General features: G+C 36.9%; 1 protein-coding gene across 3 annotated transcripts in view; it reads right to left on the bottom strand.

The window, feature by feature from the left end:
* The window catches only part of RBPMS (RNA binding protein, mRNA processing factor), a 117,070-nt gene that overhangs the window by 64,713 nt on the left and 26,486 nt on the right, over nucleotides 1-25,871 (bottom strand). The window lies entirely within an intron of this gene.

The raw sequence follows: 25,871 nt of genomic DNA, 5'->3' as shown, positions 1-25,871 counted from the left end.
TTTTATTTTGTGCAACATATTTTTTCTGAATATTTAGAAATGATTTTAACTAGTATGAATATATGAATTTGTGTGTTGCTATCTACTATTAGTACTATCTAGTACTAATGGAGTAGTACCGCCATTATAAGATGTCTCTATATTTCATAAATCAGTAGAGATGTTCCCAGTTATTGTTTATTTCTAAGATTTTTCAATATTACTCTGCTGCATTCTGCAATGATTTTACTCTACCTTACACAAAAGATCTGCAGCTGCTTTAAGAAAGGAAATTGTCAGGCTTCCAGTTCATTTCCTGACTTATGATTTCTACAGTTAGTAACTGATCTGCAGAATCTGGGCTACTATCTCCCTTAAGTATATTCCAAACTCCTAAAAGACCTCTCCAACTCTGTTCATATCAAACTGTGCAAGATAAAATGCCCACTATTTGTGTGTACCCTATGTTTCATCAAATCAAGCATTATTTCTGCAGCATGCTAGATGTCCTCCAGCATTAGGAAAGTGTTTCATTTAGTACATCTATACATTATGTTGAATGGCTTGACCTAATTGCTTTAAAAAAAAAAAAAGATATATGCTAGTTTCAGTATCACGAGAGAAGTAATTTCAGCCAGGCCAAAAAATTCTTCCTTTCAGCCAATTGCTTTACATGAAATATATTTGCTTCGCTTAGCCTTCCACCTCATTCTTCCATATCCTCATATCTCCCCCTGCAACAACAACAAGAAAAAGGAAAGCCAACAGCAACTCTTTGTGAACAGGGTCCTGATTAGAGAAAGACCTAGGTCTACAATCATTACAAAGTAGTTCAGAAAACAATTTATGACAAAAAACAACATCAACAACACTCTACATTCCCATCTGCCTGGATATCTATCAATCAGATATCCAGCACAAAATAAGTCTAGAATAGCTGATCAGGATTTGTGCAAACACAGAGGCATAAAAACATTCTAAAGAGACATTTAAATGCAAATCTGGATAAAAGTGTTCCTACTGACAACTTTAAGTTAACTTGCTAAAGACTGGGAAAGGTATTACTGAACTCAGAAAGCCAAGTTACTGGCTAAAAGTATTATATTGCTTTTCCCCCAGAGAAAAACAAGGTTTTTTTTTAAAAAAAGTAATTAGTCCTGATAGCATGTACATCTAACTGAGTTATCTCTGCCAAGACAAATTTGGCAGTTTTTCATATGTCTCCCTTCTAATTTTACAAAGTTGTTTGACCACGAACAAAAAAAAAGCCCCTGTCTCCAATCTTGCAATTAGCCAACTCCTTCAAGTATGGAGTAACTAAAATATGTAAACAGTAGAATAGACAGCCTTGTTTAAACAGAAAAACTCCACTACAGCCGAAGACATTGTTTCCCATTAAATGCTTTCATCTTCTTTATTTTCTAAGTAAGTTAAACAGGATATTTACTTTTAACTTACTTATTTCAGTCAACTAATAAGTAAAACACTTAAATTAGGCAACAAAGCACTTGAGTCATCTAATGTGAGATAATCTTGGTCCAAAGAAATTACCCAAATTCTCTTTTCAGTAAATAACGATAAAGAGCAAAGGGCAAATTTAAACTCCATTACTCTTGGAATTGATGTCTACAAGGCTAAAAAATTCAATGAATTACTAAAAAGAAATGCAATCAGCAATTAAGTCTCCTTTATATGATCAAATCTGCACTCCACTTCCATAGTTTTTAGTATCATACACAAGCTTTCTTATATTTAATGAATGTTCAAAGAGATTTAGTCTTGGATCAAATAAAGAAGTCTTTTAATCTAGCATTCTGTTTTCAGCTAGGTTGCAGTCTATAGAAAAGATAAACATGACAGAAATATTCTTTGTTGGGTCTGCCTCTGCCCTGCCTCTCTCTACTGAAGGACCATTAAATATAGTGGTGTGTGTGTGTGTGTAATACATACAGGCATTTCTCAAGTTAAGACTAAATTCAATCTCAGCATTTCTGTTGCTAAGCAAGGCAGAGTTAAGTCAGTTTTGCCCCATTTTATTATTCTTTTGCCACAGTTGTTAGTGAATCACTGCAGTTGTTAAGTAATCATGCAGTCATTATGCAAATCTGGCTTCCTCCACTGACTATGCTTGTTGGAAGCCAACTAGTTACAAATGGTGATCATATGACCCCCCCAGTAGAGTGCAATTGTCATAAATACATGCCAGTCACCAAGCACTCAAGTTTTGATCATGTGACCGTGCTGCAACAGTCCTAAGTGTATAAACTGGTTATAAGTCATTTTTTCAGTGCTGCTGTAACTTCAAACAGTCACTAAATGAATGACTGTAAGCGAAGGACTACCTGCATACATATATGAATAAGATTAATTTAAGATACAGTAACATAACAATTATACACATAAAGCCTATAAAACTTATTGAGCTCATCTAGCTAACTATACCCATAAAACCTATTATCTATAAGACCTATCTATTTTATTACCTGTCTATTTTACACTCCTTGGTTATGCGTAAGTGAATGTCTTCAATTTTGCATTTTTTCTGTTGTTATCCATGTTCTTGGGGGGTTTGTTTCTTTCCATTAAGAAAATAAAGCTGATTTGTTGCTGTCAAATAATCTCCAACCCATATTTCCCTGTGTTAAATAATCAAGGCACATGAATCAGAAACCTACATCTACAACCCAAAATGTCTACACAGGAGTTGACTTGCCCTCACTATCTTTGAAGGAAAAGTGCATTGTTCCAAACTATGGTACAATCAGAGAGAGATACGCCAGCAGCTAAATCCAACAGCTTCATGGTATTGTACACAGTAATGAAGCTGAAGCCCAAAGGTCCTGGTATATGGAAAGAATTTCAAAGCCTTCCAAAACGACTTTGTAAAGACTTAATGACTTTCTTCACACTAAAAGGCATTTTTGTTCTTTTGCACTTCTTTCTGGTATTAATGAAGTACTTTAAACACAAGCTACATTCAAATCTAGCACTCTGGAATTCCACATGACCTTTGTAAACACAGCCCTCGACTTACAACCATTTGTCTAGTGACCATTTGAAGTCATAACAGCACTGGAAAAATGTTATTTATGATCAATACTCGTAATTAAGACCATCACAGTTATGTGTTTAAAATTTGGGAGCTTGACAACTCGCATGTATTTATGATGGCTGCAGCATCACGGAGTCATGTGATCACCATTTGCTATTTTCCCAGCCAGCTTCTGAGAAGCAAAGTCAATGGGGGAACCTAGATTCATTTAACAACTGCGCTGATTTTAGAGGTAAAAAGTTCATAAAATTGGGTATGACTCATTTAACAATCACCTTGCTTAAGTAATGGAAATTTTGGTCTGAAATGTGGTTGTAGGTTGAAGACTATCTGTATTTGACTTATGACCATTCATTTGGTGACCATTTGAAATTATGATGGTGCTGAATGAAGGGATTATAACCCTTGCTCGAACTTTGAAGATGACTCTATCTATAGCAGGGGTGTCAAACTCGATTTAACTGAGGGCCACATTAGAGTTGTGTTTGATCTCGAGTGGGGGGCACGGAGTGGACGTGGCCAGGGAGGGTGTGGCCAACTTAATATCACTTGTGTCGGGGGCGCCTGTGATGGCCCTAGTGCTCTGCCAATGAAAACAGAGCTCGGGAGGGCTGCATGTGGCCCTCCCGAGCTCCGTGTTCGCTGGCAAAGGCACTGTGGGCCAGTCCTTTGCTGTTTCCAGAGCAGCCCCGCGGGTCGGATCTGGCCCCCAGGCCCTGAGTTTGACACCCCTGATCTATAGACAAAAGATTGCTTCCAGGTTTTTCACTTCTCTCATCAATCAACTTGTCTTTTAAAATAATCTTTAATGAGAAAGTTGAAATCCATATTAAAATGGGAAGCACTTTGAGTAATATAGTTTAATGAATCTTATGAAAATAGTTTATGTAGAAAAAGTATTATAATCAACATTTAATATGTTATTTAATTATTTATTTTGCAATATTTGCATATTTCTTGTCAAAGACATTCTGGGTCATGCACAGAAAAGCAAAAACTGAGTATCTTAAAATATATTACAAACATTCACAATAATAATCATGAGATGATTGCTCACAGAGTCCACAGATCAAAGAAAGGGCCATTGAAACAAAATGTTTACTTTTTATTCTTGGACCGAAATCCTAACTAACATCTCTAAAAGAGTAAGAAGAAAGAAAAATTCAGCCACATTGTTATATGCAGAAAATTACTCCTTTAACCTTTAAGATCCTACCATTACTCAATTTACACCTTACTAGTCACTGATTCCTGTACTTTTCATAAAGGCATGTATATAAATACCTGCCTAGGACTGTAGCATTTACTAAGCACATTTTTTGGTATTTGATTTGGTTTTATAATCCCACTGTTAAAAGTTTTTTGTTTTGTTTTGCTTATTTTTTTAGGGGTTTTTTTATTCAAAATTTTTACATTCCTACTCTATTTACAGCATTATAACAAGCTATTTCCTTTACTTTTATTTTTAATTTGAACCTTGTAATTTGTAACTTATTTTAATTTGACCCTTGTAATTTTTTATATTAATTGTACAAAATGCTGGTCAGGGACTATAGTAATAAAGATTATCTGATTTAAGTCAGGCAGTGTCAGATGGGGATTTAAAAAATCCCTCCTTCCCTTTGCTCTTTGGAACAATTGAGGAATCTTACTTCAAAGATTTTTTTTCTATTAGAATCTTGAAAGTACTGTGGGCAATAAATTAATTAGAGAAAATATTTTTCTTTCAGACCTAATAAAAACCATGCTGAATGTTGTTAGCTTCAAAGAGATCTGGATTTTGATAAATTCATATAATTCCATATCATTCAATAATTCATTGCAAAAGGATTCTGGATCTACTTAGGCAACTAAGGAAAACTCTTCCCCATAATTTTCCTTCTTGCACATGAAAACCAACTATTTTTAATGCTTCTTGGTTTCTTGAAACAGAAATAGCTAATGGGGGTGGGTGGGTGGGTGGAAGCAAGTAGGGCCCTCCTAGGAGAAGGATTCAAGGACTAAGCAAAATCACCTGGATCTATATATCTTGCCATCTGGAAAACTCCTAAACAAACTTAGGGAATCTCTATTTACAATTATATAGCATCTCAGTAAAGAATAATATAAGGAGGAAGGAGTGATCCGTATACTAAAATATCAATGTCTTACACTCAATTTTTTCTGATACAGAAACAAAGCATCCACTGCAGACAAAAGTAACCCTAAAATGCTGAGCACAGTAGGATAGTGTGGGCTGTAGAAAAAAACAATCCAAATAATATTGAATATTTCTTTCCTTAGTAACAATGTTTTCCAAGCCACACTGAAAACTGCAGAAGGTCAGAGGGGCTCCACCAAGTGGTGAAATCCTCCGCTGGTTGCCACCGGTTCTCTACGTGCACTGCGCATGCATGCGCAATACATGTCAGATCATGCTGTGCATGCATGCACAATGCGCACCAGATGCATACTGTGTGCGCATGCACAGTCCACACCAAACGCACACTTTTGAATTTCCTGCTTTTTTTTTTACTTTTTAAAGCATTTTTAACTACCAGTTCTGAAGAACTGGTAATAAAAAAGATGCTTAAAAAGTTTTTTTTTAAAAAAAAAGCTCCAAAGATCAGCTGAGCGACATGGGATCGTTGGAACTTTTTTTTTTCACTTTTTAAAGCATTTTTTTACTACTGGTTCAGGCGAACCGACCCAAACCGGTAGCATTTCAGTCCTGGGCTCCACACACATATCATACGAACAACACTCTACATCCAGTGCCCACTGTGCTTGGGAGCTATATCCTGAATCATTCTGAACCGGTTACCACAAATTCTGTGGGAACTGTGGGAGTGACAACCAACCTATCTCATCACTTGCCTGTGCACCAGCACTTCCACATAAGGATTTTATGCCTTTTCAAAAACACCGCCTGGTCTATCTGATCAGATGACATTGGCTTACAATGAGAAATGAACTGGCTTCCCACCTTCCTGACATTGCATCACTTTGAAAGTAAATCTGATCTTTCTTTCTTTCTTTCTTTCTTTCTTTTTTTGCAGTGCTGAAACATCTATTCTATCCATCCTTCAATGGGCAGGAATTCTTGCTTCTCTGTGCTTTGCAGCTCCTGAGCTCAAGCAAGTCATTATATTTTAAGAAAGTTACTTAAGGAAAGCTAAAAGAAAAACAAGCAGCATCTTGATGCCTTTATGATGACTTTATGGTGAAAATGCACAATTCTCGTCAATTTCACCCCCAATCTCCAGCTGCATAGCAAGAGAACAATCTGGACCAACTTGCCCATACATGTCCAAAAAGAAAGGATGACATAATGAGTATCACAAAGCAAGCAGTAATTTTAGCAAGCAGATTTTTGACACATTACTTAATTTGCCATTTTCTGCCACTGCTTCATAAGTAATGAAGAATAAGCTAAAGAATTTAAAACGAACTGGGAATACCGAGTTAAACATATAGTATATGTATGCAGTGAGTCTCTACCATCATTCATATACTTTGAACAATAAAGTAAGTATTGTTTTCCTTGTGTTTACCCATGTATTTTAGTTGGATGCTTTTAATTTTTTAATTCATACCTATATTCCACGATGTTAATAAAAAGTTGGCAAATCTACTTTCACTAACATAAATAGAATTTATCCCACATACTGCCAAGAAAAGCTGGTGGAAAAAATTATCAATAAAGTTCAGCAGGGGACAATGGAAACAAACCCCCAGCAGAAAAATTCCTGGGACTAAGAGAAGCAGGAACTGCACAATATCTTATAATTTATTTGGCCAGGGACCAGAACATTAGAGCAAGATGTCAAAATCCCCATAAATGGAGAAAGAAACCAATGCCAGGGCATCTGTATATCAGCACTAATCTGAGATGCTGAATTTCCAAAAGTCATAGGCATGGGGCCAAATCAATCTAACTTGCTGTACTCCCGTCCTCACATAAAATATCCAACAGAAGTGATTCCTGGGGTTTCATTTTATCTGCATTATTTAGATATGTGTTTTCCAATTATACTGATAAAAATTACTTCTGCAAGCAGTTTCCCTAATGATCTACAGTTTGGCCACAATATTTTCAGAAAACCTTGCACTATTTACTCTCTGACAACCAACCAGACTATCTGAATGAAATAGGAGAAAAACTTAGCACGAGGAACACAATTTTGTCCAGTACTATAAGCAAGGAGGAAAATTTTTAAAGATGCTTTTTGTTAAGAACAATTTATAAGGCTACCTAATAATCAATAGAAATCAAAAACGTTTTGTATATTACTGCCCACAGGACAGGTAACCATTTGTGACTTCAAAGAAAACAAGAAGACTAAGATCTGAACTAGTTTTCAATTCACCCATAATCCTCGTATCAAAAAACCCTTAATCTTTCGAAGTGGGAAGGAAGGATTTTCATCTCTTTGCTTTCACTTTTACTTCTTTCAGTTATGTGTATTCCTCTTAATTTGGTTTAGCCTAGTAATACAAACTCTTTTTTTCCCTTATGAATGAAACTACTTCTTTGGCTGATAGTTATTTATTATTGTTGGCCACTATATTGGCATGTGACTTGAGGTGGCATTTCAAAAAAGCTAAAAGCATTATATAGCAATAAATGAAAAACAAACTGATAAACAATTGCCAGGAAAAGGAAATTTAAAACCCACAGTGTACTAGCAAATTCACAGATCACTCTGGCCAGGGCCGGATTTTCCTATAGGCTAACTAGGCTTCAGCCTAGGGCCTCAAGATCAAGAGGGGCCTACATTCAAATTGTTAGCAAAATTAAAATTACACTTTCACTATAGGTGAAAGGGCCTCATAAGTGGAATAGCCTAGGGCCTCTTTTCATCTAAATCCGGCCCTGACTTTGGCCTAGGATCTGCTGGAGAGCCAGGTCTTTAATGCCTTCCTAAAGACAGCAAAGTAAGGACAACATGGACAACAGGAGGAATTGCTGCTCTAGAGAACAGGATCAGTAACAGAAGGCACACCAGGATCCCATAAGGTAACATTTGTTCACCGAGATGACCTGGAGCATGTTGGATGGCAAGTACAGAAATGGTGAAAGGTGGTATGCAAATAACAAGATCCTAAGCTCTTCAGAGCTTTATCTGTTTCTATCAATAGAAATCTATTCTATCTGAACTGTACTACACCCAGAAACCAAATGGGAGTTCTTCAGCTTGGGAAGTAGAAGTGTCAAATGGCATATTACTACATTTTGAACAGGGTGGATTTAAGTCGATTTAAATCAGGATTTAAATCACTAGTAAAAAGATTTAAGTCAACTCAATTTAAATCATAATTTTTAAAGAGCAACTGTCATCTCTGTCCTGCTGCAGCTCCTCCTCTGACCTGCTGTTGATTTTTTTTTTTTTATGGTTTGATTTATATGCCACCCTTCTCCGGAGACTCAGGGCGGCTTACAATGCGTTAAGCAATAGCCTTCATACTTTTGTATATTTATACAAAGTCAGCTTATTGCCCCCACAATCCGGGTCCTCATTTTACCTACCTTAGAAAGGATGGAAGGCTGAGTCAACCTTGAGCCTGGTGAGATTTGAACTTGCAGTAATTGCAGGCAACTGATGTTAATAATAGTGCTTTAGTCTGCTGCGCACCAGGGCTCTGATTCACCGACAGTCCCAAGATCAGGGCTGAAATACTCCCGGTTCGGACTGGATCGCCCGATCCGGTAGCGATGGCGGCGGGTGGTTCGGAGAACCAGTAGCAAAAATCCCTGCGCCCCCCCCCATGCTCAGCTGAGCCGCACGATCATCAGAGGCTTTTTTTTTTTAACTTTTAAAAGCATTTTTTCTACAACCTCTTCCGATGAAAAAATGCTTTTAAAAGTAAAAAAAAAAGCCTCTGATGATCGCGCGGCTCAGCTGGGATCATCAGAGGCTTTTCAAAGCATTTTTTTCTGCAACCTCTTGGCCGAAGAGGTGGTTAAAAAAAATGCTTTGAAAAGTCTCTGACGATCCCAGCTGAGTTCCTGATCGGCAGAGAGGCTTTTCAAAGCATTAGAAAAAATGCTTTGAAAAGTTTTTTTTTTTTTAAAGTTGGCCACACCTACCCAGTCACATTACCCCCCCCACCAAGTCACGCCCACAGAACTGGTAATAACAGATTTTACATTTCACCCCTGCTGCAAATGCTACATAACGAAGCTCCATTTCATGCTGAATAAACTAAATTATTAATGTATCTTAAATAGAAAACTATCTTTAGATAGATTTTTACTCCAAAAGTATTTTATTAAAACAAATTTGATAAAAATCAAAACAATCAGATTTAAATTAAAAAAATCAGATTTTTTTCATTTAAAAAAAAAAATCATTGATTTTAATCCATCCTGATTTTGAATCAGCTTTAACTCTGAGGCTATATTGAAAGTACTCCACACAAGATGGAATGGCTTCCTGACCCAGGAAAGGGTACTGTACAACTGATACATAAGATGAATCTTATTTATTTCATACAGCCACAATTCTAACTCTTCTCTGCAGCCCAATGTCACAAACAAGATCTTATATAAACTTATCTATGAAGTAACATCTCTGGAAACTCTCTCCCATATAACAATAGCCACTCCACCACCATTATCCAAAAAAACCTAAGGTCACCTCTGATGTGACACTTAAAACCTCCTTGAGCTTAACTCTGAGAGGGGAATAAATGCCCTGTCAACTCACTCATGGATGAGGAAGGCCTTATTACTGACTTGAGCAACAACAGCCAGAAACCAAGGTTTATGAGGATCCAATGTCCTTGCATCTAGAATAAGCCCAGGGGATTGAAAGGTGGGATTGATGCAAAATATTGCCACTGTGTTCTCTGAGAACAGCCCAATCTCTATCGTATTCTGCCCAATGCAATATTCCTATTTATCCCTATTCCCCTTCACTCCAGTCCCCTAATCCCTGTCATTCCTCCTCAGGCTTCAAAAGCCCCATCCACAAACCAGTGGTGGGATTCAGCCGGTTCTCTCCAGATCAGGCAAACTGGTAGCGGTGATTGCGGGAGGCTCTGCCCACCCGCCCAGACATAATGTGCGAGCACTGCGCATGTGCAGAAGTCCGTGCACATGTGCAGACAAGGCATGTGCGCTCACATTTGCAAACCAGTAGGGAAGGTAAGTGAATCCCATCTCTGCCACAAACATATTCAAGTCCTCCAGCCCCCTCCCTTTACAACTCTACAAATACTGCAAGGGCCTGCCTCAGTAGTTCACCAGCACATGCAAAATTTCCTAACCACACAGTCCACCCAATACATTTACAAACCAATCATCCTGTCACTGGGACAAATTAGTGGCATAAAATAAATCCAGTCCCAAACCACAATCTAAGGTCAATTTGAAGGAAAAGCTGTAGCTATTTCTCTGTTTCTCACCCAGGAGTGACCCATCTGGAAGAATTTCCTAATGGATCACCATTGTTAAACAGAAGATGACTTTGCCTAGAACAGTGATTTCCTTCCCTTCATTATAGTTATTCAAACTGGGCTGGATGACTTGTTGGGGATGGCTTACTGGATTCCTGCAGTGAACAAAGATTAGACTATGACCTCTTAGGTCCCTTCAACTCATAGTTTTGATGATTCTATAAATGACATAAAGCAACATCTATAATCCTTATGAGATGATTCAGCTCAATAACTTTTGATATGTTTGAATGAGTCCATCCCCATGTTTGAATATGCGTATCCTAGAATTATTATTAAGAAAAGTTTGAAATTATATGGATTTCAAGAAAAGAATAGTTGAGGAAGAGGGGCTAAAATCCTTCATCCAACCAAAGCCTTACCTAAAAATGGTTCTTTTTTTCTGACTTTTGAGATGGCCAGAGGACAATTCAGAGGTTAAGCAAGTACAGGAGAAAAATCAGGGATCACCTCTCATCCAACTTTTCAAACTTAAAAACCAAAGTTGTTAGATGACATCAGTCTTGGTATCACATGCTTTTTCTATTTCTATAGGATTCTATTCTATAACCATTCTATGAGTGTGGAAGGAAGTAATTCCACCTTAAACTGATGAAGTTCAAGGAGTTGGAAGCAACACTTGTTTCAAACAGATTTCCCAAAGAATCCAACTTTTTATTGAAGACGTATTAGATTCACTGTTAATTTTAGATAACAAGTGGTTCCTGTTATACAAAGCTTGTACTATCATTATAACTTCTGTACAGAAATAGTTCTTCATTATACCACAATTAGTTGGGAGGAGCATAACTGGACATTTCTTTTATATTAAAAAAAGATTCTGCAGAGGTAGCTAGAGCCAAGCCACTTGTAACACTAAATACTTTGACATTAAATATACATTCGCTTCAAAAAATAACTCCTTGCTAGGATAAGGAGAAAGGTTAAAGCTTTGTTCTCAGCTTTAAATAAGAGCAATTTTAATTACATTAATGATACTGAAGGAAAGGATTAACCCTTCTGGCACAAATGCATCAATTTTAATTATGATATCCAATGGCCATGTTAGTCTGTCCTCTAATATATCTCCAACAAGGTTCTAAGCCTAGCATTTTACCCAATATATTAGTTTCCCAAATGAAGAAATTGAATTTTGATGGAGTGTTAACCCAAATATACACTTCTTTGCTAACAGTATGATGAGGACAGTTCTGCTAATCAGACAGTGTAGTTCTTATCCACTCCAAGCACTTCTTAGTATGTACAATTTTTTCACATTGAGAGACATAAATTCACTTGGGGTGATAAACTCGGCTTACCAAACCTCCTATGAATGCAGTATATGTTAAAACCTGTATACATGTAGTCCTCAAATTAGTGTTTAGTGATTGTTCAAACTTACAGCAGTGTTGAAAAAGGTGACTTATGGTTGATCAGTCCTTGCACTTACAACTGACAGTGTCCTCACGATCACATGATCCAAATTTGGGTGCTTGGCAACTGGCCTGTATTTGCAATGGTTGCAGAATCCCAAAGCCACGTGATTGCCATTTGCAGCAAAGTCAATGGGGGAAGCCAGCTTCACTTAATGACCACATGATTCACTTAACAACTGCAGTGATTCGCTTAAGAACGATGACAAAAATGGTGATAAAATCAGGCATGGCTCACTTAACACTGCTTAGCAACAGAAATTCTGGTCCCAATTGTAAGTCAAGGAATAACTGTTATTTACTTTTGCCATTCATATAAGAAAGTAAATTAACCAAAAACTCGTTACCATAATGTCTGATCTAAATACTATGATAAGTTTAATACTGCCAAACAAACCCAGTAGTCACAAGCCAGTAAGAAGTCCAGATTCAAAGCTATTTCAAGAATTCTAGGTTGTTTTGGCACAATAAATCATAATCCCAAATTCAGATGAAACAGTAAACCATAAACTATTCACCAATTTCCTGATAGTTTATAGTAAACTAGGAAATTATAGGGAATCATGCAGATGGCCCCCTTGGAGATAGCTTCCAGAAAATGTTAGGACAACAGGTGCAGAAGAAACCTACATTAAGCCCAGGGGGAACAGAAGGTATTAGAAAGAGACTCAGACTGCCTCCCCTCAGTCCCTGCGCTGTCAGTGGGAGGGAAGGAGAACACAGACAGACTTGTAAAATTCTGTTTCTGTAGCATAAAAGTTACTATGTCTCAATAAAGTATGGTCCCAGCCATCTTCTACAGTACATTTCCTAATATGGTCTACCTTGTAGAGTTGACAGAAAGTCAGAAATCTTGATTAATAGTTATATGGAAATGCTGCCATGGTTTTCCATCCCAATTTTCAAAGAATCAAGATATTTTTAAAAAGCCCTAGAAGCATAGACTTAATTCTAAAATCCAAATGCATGATGATGTGTTTGTATTTGGGAAGAAAACAGGTACATTAATTCTATAAGGAGTGACCAAAAACAGGCTTCAATAAGAAATTACTTTTGTTTTCTTTAAGATTCAATCACAGGTCAGCCAATTCTTAAACTATAAAATATTACTGCACTTATAATCAAGTCAAGGGTAAGCCAGGGCATAAGCCAGAAGGAAAGGACATACCACTATTTAATTACCCTAACCATCTTCTTACTTGCCTTATTTATTGAAAGAAAAGTTATCTCTTCGCAAACAAACTGTCCAGCCCTGTAAATCAGAATGCAGAAAGCTGCTTTGGAGGGATCTGAATGTAGCTTCCATCTCTAACACCTTAAAACAGGCAAAGCTTTTCCCAAGGTTTAGAATGGTTACCCCTGAAACAGCAGCACAAAGCCTAGGAAAAAATACTTCAATTTTAAGAAATTTGTTTCAAAAATCTAACGTCTTGTAATATTTCAAGGAAGCAACGAATTCCAGTTTGTTCCTATAGTTCTTCATTTATAACCTGAAAAGTTTTCTGTGTCACAACTATAGATTTAATAGGCCTTTGTGATTTCAATATATGAACCCTGAAGAGAATGTCTCCTTACCTCCAAGCAGATTAAAGAAAATTGTTTTGTATTATTACAAGAGGAATACACAACAGTGATAATGAAATAATAAAAGAATCTGAGGAGTATCTTTAAAAGCTTTCTCCTTTTCCAGCTCTGAGATACTAATAACTCAAGAAGTAAACACAGAAACCACAGCCCCCAATTCAGAGGTCAATTTCTATTTTCCTACACTCCTCCTTACCTTTTTGAACATTACTAGAGGTTTACTTATTACTATAGAAATAAAGAGACTTTGAAATCCAACAGTTTTAAAAAGCATTCCCTTATCAATCAAATACCCAAAGATCCAAATATGTCTTTCCAGCCACATTCCAGCTGAGTAGAGGCTAAAGGGTCATTCCCTCTTTTGCCGTTTATTTTGCAAAAGCAAAACAAAAGCTAGTAGGGAAGCAACATTTATCTGACAGAGGATAAAAGACGGCTGGTCATCTTAGCAGGTCACAAGCTATACAGGCTTTTCTTAACCTAAAACAACTTTTCTTTACAAAGAATACAACAATTCATAGAAGCAAGATATACTTTTACTTCTTAATACCAACTGAGGTTCAAAATTTGGCAGGTCATCTTGGGAGTCAGAGACTCTTCCATATTAGGTTGTAAGTGCTTAGTTCTTAAAATATCAGTAATATAACAAGATTTGTATTATTGTGTACATGATTACAAGTTTTTGGAACTGAAACAGCATATCAGGTACTAAGTAAGCATGATAAGTTTTGAATTCTTCCCAGCCATGATTAAAATTATCCTCTTCCTTCTTTCATCTAAACTACTCTGATCCCATGTTTTCCCAGATCTAGACTGAAAGAGTGATAGTTAAGAAAGCAGATGTATTAGGCCTAAGAGAATAACTCAGTAGGATCTTGATGTTTTAAAAAAAGTGTTGCTGATGCCTTAAAGATGTACATTGGCTGCTATGGAAATTGTAACTCAATGCATGAGAGAATTGTAGTTACAGATGATTACCCCATATAAGTTATGTACATGATCAGAAAATAAGGACAACTAGTTTTCTTAATTATAGTAAACTAGGAATAAATGGTACATTTTCCTGTCATCCAGCCTTTACATTAGCTTATATGACAACTGATGAAATTTCTGAAAATTAAAATCATACATCTGGAGTCCACAAAAGCTGTGAAAGTCTTACTTTAATGCCTCTTCTGAAAAAAAGATTCTGGTTTATATTTTACTATTCTTCAAGAAAATGATAAATGCGTTTTCTTGTTGATGCGCTCTCAAGTTGGTGTCAACTCTTAGCAACCACAGAGATACATTTTCTTCAAGGAGATCTATCCCTAACCTGGTCCTTCAGATCTTCCAATGGTGTACCAATGGCCACTGTAACTAATTCCATCCAGGCTGGTTGTTGTTGTCATCATCTTCTTCTTTTTTCTAACCTTCCCAGCTTTGCAGATTTCTCCAGAGAGCTAGTTCTTTGAATAATGTGCTCAAAGTAGGATAACACTGGATCACAAAGATTTTGCTTCCTGAACACTTTTGGGTATTATCTTATAAAATTTTGGCTTCACAAAAATAACCTATAATTTAATCTATCATGGGCTGTTTTATTGAAATAATCTGTTTTTATACAATGTCAATGTACACTCTTCAGTACTTGTTGGTTTTGCTGCACACATGAAAAAAACATGAAAACATGGAACTGTTGTTGAAGCACATCCAATACATCAACTACAACTGGAATATCTGTGGAGACCTAAAAGTACTGGCTCTGCTGCTTGAAATGCAGCTCAGAAATAACAAGTGTTATTGTTACATATGCGAATGGGACAGCCATGCAAGAAAGTCGCCTTACATTAAAAAGAAATGGCCGATCCAAAAGAATTTGGAGGACAGAAAAACATAAACCACTTGTTCACCTAACAAAGGTATTTTTGCCTCAGCTTCACATAAAACTCAGACTGATGAAAAAAATTGTGAAAGAGATAAACTAGGAAGGTAAAGGTTTTCATTACTTGAGATGGACGTTTCCAAGAATAACTGATGCCAAGATTAAAGAAGGCATTTTTGTTGGTCCACAGATCATGTAATTTTTTATTTATTAAATTTATATGCCTCCCTTCTCACCAATAAGGCAAGTCCAATTAAAAAGAGCAACTCTATTTTAAAAGCCTTAGTTCTATATCTTGCTTTCAGTCTTGAAATGAAAAATAAAAATATATAACTGAATGACAAAAGAAATTGACATGCCTAGTAGAAATTTATACATTTCCTCCAAAGAAACTGCTTGGTTACTCTGGAATTCAACCAGTGTCACTATCTACCAACATCACTACAAAAAACAAACAAAAACTTTCCCTTCAAATAGTCCTTGCATTTTCAACAAAGCCCTGTTTTTTATTCCTTCAGGCCTTGTTCAGGCCTTTTTACATAAGACTTCCTCCTGTTGAAAGAATCTAATGCTCTCCTATTTATCTTATTATTTTGTTGAACATCTGGTAAGATTTGTCCACGCTGGGTTCACAGTGAGGATTGTGCTTCCTTGCAATGGCTGCTTTTTTCTAGTAGGGGGCACATGCCTTTGAAAACCCCAGTGTCTAGAATCCAAATCACAAAGGAAATCAAGAGGACTGTGTGTAAAGCATTCTTTCTTCATTGATTGTAGTGGAGAACCATACAGGCTATATGATGAGGAAGAACATGAATGCTGTTGCTAAGCTTAATACCGTTTCCCCCCAAATAAGACATCCCCTGATAATAAGCCCAATCAGGCTTTTGAGTGCATGGCAATAAAGCCAAGCGCTTATTTCAGGATTCAAACAAATATAAGACAGGGTCTTATTTTCAGGGAAATATGTAGTAGTAATTGTATTATGCCTCTGCAGTCTGCCGAGGGGTAAGTAATTCCATTAAAGAGATTTAAAAACTAAGAAAGATCCGAAAAAGTATCAAGAAAGATTGGAAATAAGGGACAATGTATTTTTTTTTGTCATTGCCACAACAAGGACAATTTTTGTTAATACATACATGTAATCACTATTTTATACCTACTGTCATCAAGCAATGAGCATTATGCTTTATATCAGCCCATAACTACATTTGGATTATGAAACAATATGGTCTCTGATCAAAGTTCAGAGATGTTTCTGAATTTGTTGATTAATAAGTTAATATAGCTGCAGTTAAATAGCTCTCAAGGATGTTCTAGGAGTGCATGCCACAGATCCCCTTTGTAACAAAATTTTTCTCAGCACATTCCGATACAAAAAGCTCTGTCAATTAGTAAGCATAGCATGTGACACCTGACTGACCCTCTAACAAAACTCCCTTGTCACTCCTCATTCTCAGAAATTTAAGTTTGGCTATATAGCCAGATATTGGGAATTAGATGTGAATTTTAGAATAGAAGAATGGTATTGTGAAATGTGGAAATTAGCTTTAAACGATAAAATGACATGTGATATTAAAATTAGAAATGGTGACTATAAAGAAGATATTTTCTGGAAAATTTGGAAACCATTCGTGGACTATGCGCTGGGAAAATTGGATGCTTCGGTACCTGTACCCCGAGAACGTGGATTTTGGCGATCATGAGGATATATCCGAAGAACCAAATCTTCCTTTCTTATGTATAGCACAGGGTGAAATATTGTATATGTTGTTTGTAATGTTAGTAATTAAAAAAATTAAAAAAAAAAGAAATTTAAGTTTGCTGTCCATAATCTTGTCGCATTTTTGCAAACTACAAACTTTTGGATGGCTCCCATCATAAAGAAGAAGCTATTAAATACAGGAATGCATATTACAAATTAAATTTAAAATTCTCAGTTGTTAAGGTTACAGGAAGAAACATCAAGTTCCTCAGAATGAAGCAGATACATACAATTTATTCTTACTGTATATTGTACACAAACGTGGATTTTATTGACTTAATTGCACAAAATATATAGTTTATGAAAGTTAAAATTATAAGTTCCTCAGAAGTGTGACCTACACTTTTTCATCACATAAAACAAAATTCATTTTAAAATTTTGGGAAACAAAACAGATTGTAAGCAATATCAAACTTTATTCCTCAAATTTTATTCCTCAAGCTTCTGTTTCTCCAGAAAAATTTCAATTTCAATTTCAAATCTTTATTGTCAGTGCACAACATATGTACAAAGAGATTGGTTGAGCTCCCTCAATGCAGCCCCGCCCCAACCCAATACAACTCACAGTGAAGAAGAATGTTTTTTTTCTCACAAAAGAGAAACAGTCATAACATACACAAATGACATAGGAAGCAAATGAAATAGTTCTTCTATTATTGCTTTTAAAAAGGAGGTACATTCTGTCTCTTGGAATACATCATATAAATATTAATTCCATTAATGGAAAGCTTTTCCCCTTCTCTTGGATAGTTTATCTAAAATTGTTTACACTAACTGGAAAGTCACAGGTTTATTTATCACAAACCAAAAGCTTTAGCTAAGGGCCCTAACCGAACCACCGATGGTAATCATTTTTAACATCATCAATTACGTCATCAAACACGAGCCTACCAATTCATCACTCTGGTTACAAAACCTGATACCTAAACATTGAACAAACATTGAACAAAGATTATTAGAGGACTGAAGGCTAAAACGAATGAAGAATGGTTGCAGGAATTGGGTATGTCTAGTTTAATGAAAAGAAGGACCAGGAGTGACATGGTGGTAGTATTCCAATATCTAAAAGGTTGCTACAAGGAAGAGGGGCTCAAGGCATCTGAAGGCAGTACAAAAAGCAATGGATGGAAATTAATCAAGGAGAAAAGCAACCTAGAACTAAGGAGAAATTTCCTGACAGAACAATCAATAAGTGGAATGACTTGCCACCAGAAGTTAGGAATGTTCCAACACTGGAAGTTTTTAAGAAGAGATTGGACAATGATTTGTCTGAAATGGTATATTGTTTCCTACTTGAGCAGGGGGTTAGACTAGAAGACCTCCAAGGCAGGGGTGAAATCTAAGTTTTTTTGCTACCGGTTCTGTGGGCGTGGCTTAATTAGTAGCCGGGGCTTGGTGGTAAGGTGATTGGGTGGGCGTGGCCAAGTCAATGTCACTTCTTTGCCCTTTTTTAACCTACAAAACACAACACAACACAACTGGCTCACCCACAATGTAAACACAGCTGTGCTAGACTCAAAATGGCCCCGCAACAAGCAGGAACCTCACACAACCACAAAAAGCCCAAAAAAACAACTTTCACACTTTACACACACAACTGGCTCACCCACAATGTAAAAACAGCTGTGCTAGACCCAAAATGGCCCCTGCAACAAGCAGGAATCTCACACAGCCCCAAAAAGCCCCCAAAACCAACTTTCACACTTTACACACACAAAATTCCACATACAGCTTTGTGAGATTTTGTGTGTTTGTGTAGTTAGAGTGAAACACTACAGAAACACACTAAATCTCAGAAAGCTGCACAAATATTATTTTATTTTATTTTTATTTTTATATAAAAGCAGCTAAATTTAAAACTTCCTAAACTTTAAATGGCTAGGTCTAAAAAAAAAACAACTAAAAAAAAACCCAATTAACTATTTTTTTTAAAGTTCCCAAAGGGGAAAAAAACTTACCCAATAGAACAGGGGTCTCCAACCTTGGCAACTTTAAGACTTGTGGACTTCAACTCCCAGAATTCCTCAGCCAGCTTTGCTGGGAGTTGAAGTCCACAAGTCGAGGCGGGAAGGCAGGCAGGCAGAAAGAGCTGCTCACCGATGAGCTTGATTGCAGGCAGGAAGATTCAGTTGCTTGCTGATGCATGGATTGCGATCGTCATGCGATCAGCAGCTAACGTAAACAAGCTGGAAGCTGGGAGATTGGGGGGGAAGAAAAAAAGAAACTTTTTTTCTTTTACATGGCTCTGGCGATCCAAGCTGAGTTGCCTGATTAGCAGGCAACTCAGCTGGGATGTCAGAGCTTGGCTGGTCAGAGCCATTTAAAAGGAAAAAAAGGCTCTGATGATCGCGCGGCTCAGCTGGGCATGGGGGGCGGGGGCAGGGATTTTTGCTACCAGTTCTCCGAACTGCCCGCCGCCATCGCTACCTACTCGCCCGAGCTGGTCCGAACCGGGAGCATTTCACCCCTGCTCCAAGGTCCCTTCCAACTCTTGTTGTTGTTGTTGTTGTTGTTGTCCTTTAGAGTTCCTATTCTATGAAATGTTAAAACAGATTTTTTTAAAACCATTTGGCAATTCTTATTAAGTAGCATAGAGGATCTAGCTACTCTATGACTAATCACAGCCTGTTTATTTGACAAAATATAAGAAACATCAAAATCATCTGAATGTCCAGAAAGACAGATAAAAGGTGTAATTAACTCAAGTCACTGCATATATCTCTATAATAAATGCAGTATAAGAAAGTATGATCATTTCAACAATTATGTAGTCATTAAGACAAAACGGTGCATTATGAAATCTGCCATTTAACAAAGCAAAAGGATATTTAAAACCTTTCTAGGATATTGGGCACAATTAAAACAGTAAGATAATGTTAATTCCTGGTCAACTTCAAGGTTTTAAATTTTGGAGATTCAGCTTAAAATATTTGTTTTCTCAATCCAAAATATGCTGCCTAGAAATCTTTTTAGGCCTCTCATGGCTCATAGATAGCAGGAACTCTGATGACAGCAGTTTTCCTAAAAAGGCCTTAATCCAAATTATCAGTAAATATGATAGGAGCCAACCATCTGGGAATTTTTTTTAACTTAAAGCAATAGTTTAATTTAACTTAAAGCAGCAGCAGTAGAATCCTTCAAATTTTTTGATTCTATAATCTCCCAGGACTTGAAATGGACACCTAATATTAGAACCATCATTAAAAAGGCACAACAAAGAATGTTCTTCCTGCATCAACTCAGGAAATTCAGAGCCCCAGGAACTACTGATGCAGTTTTACAGAGGAATTACAGGTAATCCTCGACTTATGACCACAATTGAGTCCAAAATTTCTATTGTTAAGTGAAACATTTGTTAAGTGAATTTTGCCACATTTTATGACCTTTCTTGGACCAGTTGTTAAGTGAATCACTGCAGTTATTAAGTTAGTGGCATAGTAGTTAAATGAATCTGGCTTCTCCATTGATTTTGCTTGTCAGAAAGTCACAAGAGGTCACGTGACCTCAGGATATTGCAACCATCATAAATATCGACCAGTTGCCAAGAGTCTGAATTTTGATCACATAACCTCAGGGACCCGACAATGGTCGTTAATGTGAAACTAGGTCATAAGTCATTTTGACTTAACTTTGTAACTTTGAACAGTTACTAAATGAACTGCTTTAAGTCGAGGATTACCTGTATTGAGTCTGTCTTTTATACTTCTAGAACTGTTTGGTTTTCTACTACAACCAAACAGGACAGGTACAAACTCCAACGGATAGTTAGGACTGCAGAAAGAACAATTGCAACCAGCCTGCCTTCCATAGAAGACCTACATATTGAGCGGGTCCGAAGGAGAGCTGAGAAAATATCAGCTCACATCCTGGACATAAACTGTTTCAATTCCTCCCCCAGGGATGCTGCTGTAGGGCATTGCATGCCAAAACAATTAGACCTAAGGAAAGTTTTTTTCCCTCATGCCATCAGTCTGCTGAATAGCTAATTCTCACATTACTAATGTCTACGTGTATTTACCCATGTAGTATGGCTGTGATATTATTATTATTATTCTTATTATCTGTTTTACTACTCCCTCTTATTGGTTTTATCATTATTATGAATACTGAAAAGCTTCTGCACTGGAGATAAATTCCTTGTGTATCTAATCAAACTTGGCCAAATAAAGTGTTCTGTCCTATTCCTATTCCTATTCCTATTCCTATTCCTATTCCTATTCCTATTCCTATTCCTATTCCTATTCTAATCACAGACAGCCAAACTCTGTCCTCAACCCTCAGCAATCCATTACCAAGCAAAAGCTTGGATGTAGGATAGATAACATTTGCCAGTTGCAAAGGATACATTTCTGTTTTCCTTCTTCACATCTGAGGATTTGACAGAAAAATTTAAAAAATTAAGATATTACTCTTACAAGCTTGGTGCAACTGGAAGATAGCATTAGCTTGTCTCCATAGCTGGCCTACTGATTAATGTCATACTTCCTGCAACAAAATGACCTGTTTTTGAGTAGGAAGGCATAAAAAGGCTGCTATTATTTGGAAGGTAGTGCCATATAACATAGCATTCTTGAATCCTGCTGTAAGGTATTTATGAGGCGATATCAAACCAACATATATATTATGTGATAAAGGTGAATCTGTGCAGTGATATAGATACCATTGAGAAAGTGTAACTTGGGAGTGCTTGTGGGTATATCAGTAGTGGTTTTCACTTGCCTTCGCTACCGGTTCGGAACTATGAACATGCGTGCTTGCACATGGTGCTTCTGCACATGCACAGAACCTTCTGCGCATGCAAAGAGCGTCCATGATGACATCCAGGTGGGTGGGGGGAGCCTCCCGCCGCTGCAGCTACCGGTTCACCCAAACCGGGGCGAACCGGTAGAAACCCACCACTGGGGTATATAGATTTATCTGAACCGAACAAGTTCAAGCTTTTCCTGACACTGAAAAAGACAGAACTGTTTTAATTAAGCCTGGAGCATCTTCATTCTTTGTGAGCCAGCTATAATGATAAGCATAAAGGCTGAATCATCAACCCTGATTCTGGGATTACTTAGATCACCCTTTATAACTGCAAATACAGAGGCATATATGCCAAGTAGTTGGCACTCTAAATACTTCCATAAATGTTTGATCTCTGAATGCATATATTATGAGAGTACAAATAAAATAGCAAGTCCTAGATAGAAGTGTTTAAATTACAGAAGCATTATCATGTACTCAATGAGCACTGCAAGGATTTTTAAAATCTTCTGCTTGAAATTCAGTAGAAACTGATGGCACTAAATCATCCTTGCCTCTTTACATAGTTAATGATTTGTTCATTAATAAATCTGGCCCCAAACAAATTACTTTGCATGCTTATCTCTTAAAAACAAAAGATTAAATTTTATCCATGTAAAACTAATGGACAATCTGCCTCTACAACCTTTTTTCTGAAGTCTTCTCTGACCAACGGTTGAAAACTGATGGCATGGTTCCCTGACACTTTGGGGCATGAAATTCACAATCATTGTACAGTAGATCATTTAACTTTTTCTCCAAAAAGAAAAAAAAAAGGCCCCAACTCCCCATTCCAAACCCAAGAAACAGAATCATTAGCATGACCTGTAGCACCACTTTACAAATTACAGCCTTTGGTTTCACATTACATATGATCACATGCCATCACAAATTGTCTGCCCATGCTATAAAGCTATCTCAATCAGCCTGACAAATAAACCCACAAAAATTACTAGCTTGCAAGTACAAAGCTGAGAATCTTTCAATATCTTGCACTCAGATTTTTTTTTTACACAAGCGTATTTGTCTCAAAACTTAGGGCATGATCCCATTCTACCTGCACAGCAGGGGTGGGTTCTAAATTTTTTTACTACCAGTTCTGTGGGCGTGGCTTATTTTGTGGGTGTGGCTTGGAGGTCATGTGATTAGGTGGGCATGGCTAGCTGGTCAGAGTCATTTCTGGAAGGTCCTCGCACTTACGACCAGTCCCCGCACTTACGACCCAACTCATTTGTTTGCTTTTAACACTGATCAGCTGTAGGACAGCCCTTTGAAGCCCCACGGCAAGAGTTTAAACAGTTTTTTTCCCTCTAGTCATCAGCTGGGACTCAGGAGGCAGCAATAGATTGGGGGTGGGACCAAATAAAAGGTAAGAATAATGTGGGGGTGGGAGGGTGGGAGGGTGGGGGGGGGGGAGAACCGGTTCGGTGACGTCATATGGTCACCGCTACCAGCTCGGCTGAACCGGACCGAACCGGGAGGAACCCACCACTGCTGCACAGGAAATAGAACTTCAAAGCCACAAAAACAATGTCAACATACAGAGGCATAAGCTATTTCTTTCTTCATTGATTTAGGTACCACCCAATTTCTGAAATACTCTGGGAAGCTCACAATAAACATACAGAAAAAAACCCATCGTATTAATAAGAACAAGGTAAATAAAAACAAATTGAAAAAAGAACAAGATGGCAAATATGGCCAACAACACCAAAAGCCTAACCTAGGTTTTAATATTTTTTAGTTTAAAAAAAATTGTTTATATCTCTCTTTCCTTATACTGGTCTATGACTGTAACAAAGATTTGATTGGATTATATAAACCATATTTGAAGATTAATATCCACAGCTGCTCAGTCTCAGTAGGATTGAATTGAAGCTGGTTCCTCCCCATCTAGGCCCATACAGCCTGCAGGCACTGGGAGAGACCCTTGACAGCCTCACTTGGCTGGCCTTTGTAACAGCAGAGAAGAGTCATGGTTCCGTACAGGATAAAGCACACTGTCAGCTATTTTCTCATCTTATTTATTGACATCTGAGCTCTCATCTTGCCTCCAAAATTCTTGGATTCTGTGTCACTAATTTAACTCACTTTCCATTATTAATAAAAACAGAATCTTCAGGTGACTAAAAAGGGCTTTTGTAAAACAGCTGATACTTGCAGATCCATGAGTTGGCAAACCAGAATATGTGAGCTGTTAGATTTTTGTGGTCTCATTTGTAAGAAGTATGGACAGAAAATAGTATTTGTGGAAACATCTGGCAAGTCTGTAGGTTGTTTTTTTTTCATTTTTGAAAAGGTAAACAATCAAGCATTTTCCCTTCAAATATTTGTATAAAACACTGAAGGAATTTAGTTTCTTCTTTGAAAGCAAAGGTGGAGAACCTGTGACCTTCCAGATGTTGTTGAGCTCCAAATCTAGCATCCCACATTACTATCCATATTGGCTAGGAGGGCTGGTAGGGACATCTGGAGAGCCTTGTTTTCCCTATTCCTGTTTTAAAATCAGGCTGACCATTTCCACTCATACTTTTCTGTAATCTTTTTCCAGAAATTAAGATTGCTATATGCAAAGAGGAGCTCTTTAAAATTTTTTTTTTAAAAAGAACAACAGTCGAGCAGACTAGTTTTAAGACAAAATTGCAATACATGAAAACACTGGATATTCTTTTTGCTCGTGATCTGAAAAACACAGCTGCTCAAGAAGCAGATTTGCAAATATTTATGTTATATATATTTCCTTGGACAAGGGCAACTACTGACATGAGCACAAGCTGGGGAACAGATGAGAATCACCTTTAAAACACCTCCCAATGGAGACCTCCAGTGGATGCATACTGGATCTCCTTCTCCTTACAAGTCTTGTTCCTTTCCCTAATTATCAAGTGGAACCCAGAAAATAATATCACGTATGATCTGAAATCTCATATACTATGGTGCCAAAGAAGAGAGAGGCCAGCAGAACAGGAAAGCAGGATGGGATTGGAAAAATATTTACTGAGGATTTCAATCCACAATAACCGGAAATATGTGTAATTAACATATTCTGATACAAAGGAATGTTTTAAAACATGCCAATATGAAAAAGTACCAAAATTTCAGAGTATTTTAACATGCTTTTTTTTTTTTGCCAGATTTCTCAACGACCACATGATTCACTTAACAACTGTAGCTTAACAACTGTGGCAAAAAAGATTGTAAAATAGGGTGCAATTCACTTAACAGCTGCCTTCTTTAGCAACAGAAATTTTGGGCTCAGTTGTTGTAAGTCAGCCTTCCATTTTGAGTTTTACTGGTTGTCATTCTAATGTTAGCTCTACTGGAAATGTCTTGCATTTAGAAAAGAAATAAAATGATTAAAGAAATAAAAGAAATGATATCCAATGTTTGAATCACCTTATCCAATTCCAGATTTCCATTTCATAATTATCTTGTACTTTATACATGTTTTCTGTATCTCCAACATATGAAGCCATGTCCCACTGATTATCAAATATATACTTAAATACAATTTTTAAAATCAAGTTTATTAACATTTGAATTAATATGGAAGTTACCTACTGATTTATAGATAAGTAAAAAAATATGTGGAATATTCAATTTGCTTACTTATTTCTTGATTATTTATTTATTTACAATCAAGGTTATTGGTTCACAATATTTGATGTCTACCATTTTTCTTCCAGAATATCTTCCTTTTTAATTCTTTGACAGGGAAGCCAGAACTTTTCCCTTCATATCCTGTCTTTCCCAAACAAATCAGGTATATCAAAATCCAACATGCCTCAGTCTTCCATTTTTTATTCTGATTTAATTTTCCAGAAAATTGAGACATTGCTTTTCCTTTTAATATATATAACAAGCCTTGGTAAGCAGACATATAGAATTTCTGGTTCAAATCTAGAATACAGAATACACTATTTAGCCCATCACCTGCTTTTTCTCTCTTTCCAATTAGTATTATAAAGACAAGATAGAGAAAGCATGCAG

This window comes from Pituophis catenifer, unplaced genomic scaffold (assembly GCF_029215685.1).
Source record: "Pituophis catenifer annectens isolate HBS135680 unplaced genomic scaffold, rPitCat1.0.hap2 SCAF_2, whole genome shotgun sequence".
Classification (NCBI taxonomy): Eukaryota; Metazoa; Chordata; class Lepidosauria; order Squamata; family Colubridae; genus Pituophis; species Pituophis catenifer.
This window is presented reverse-complemented; position numbering and strand designations above follow the sequence as displayed.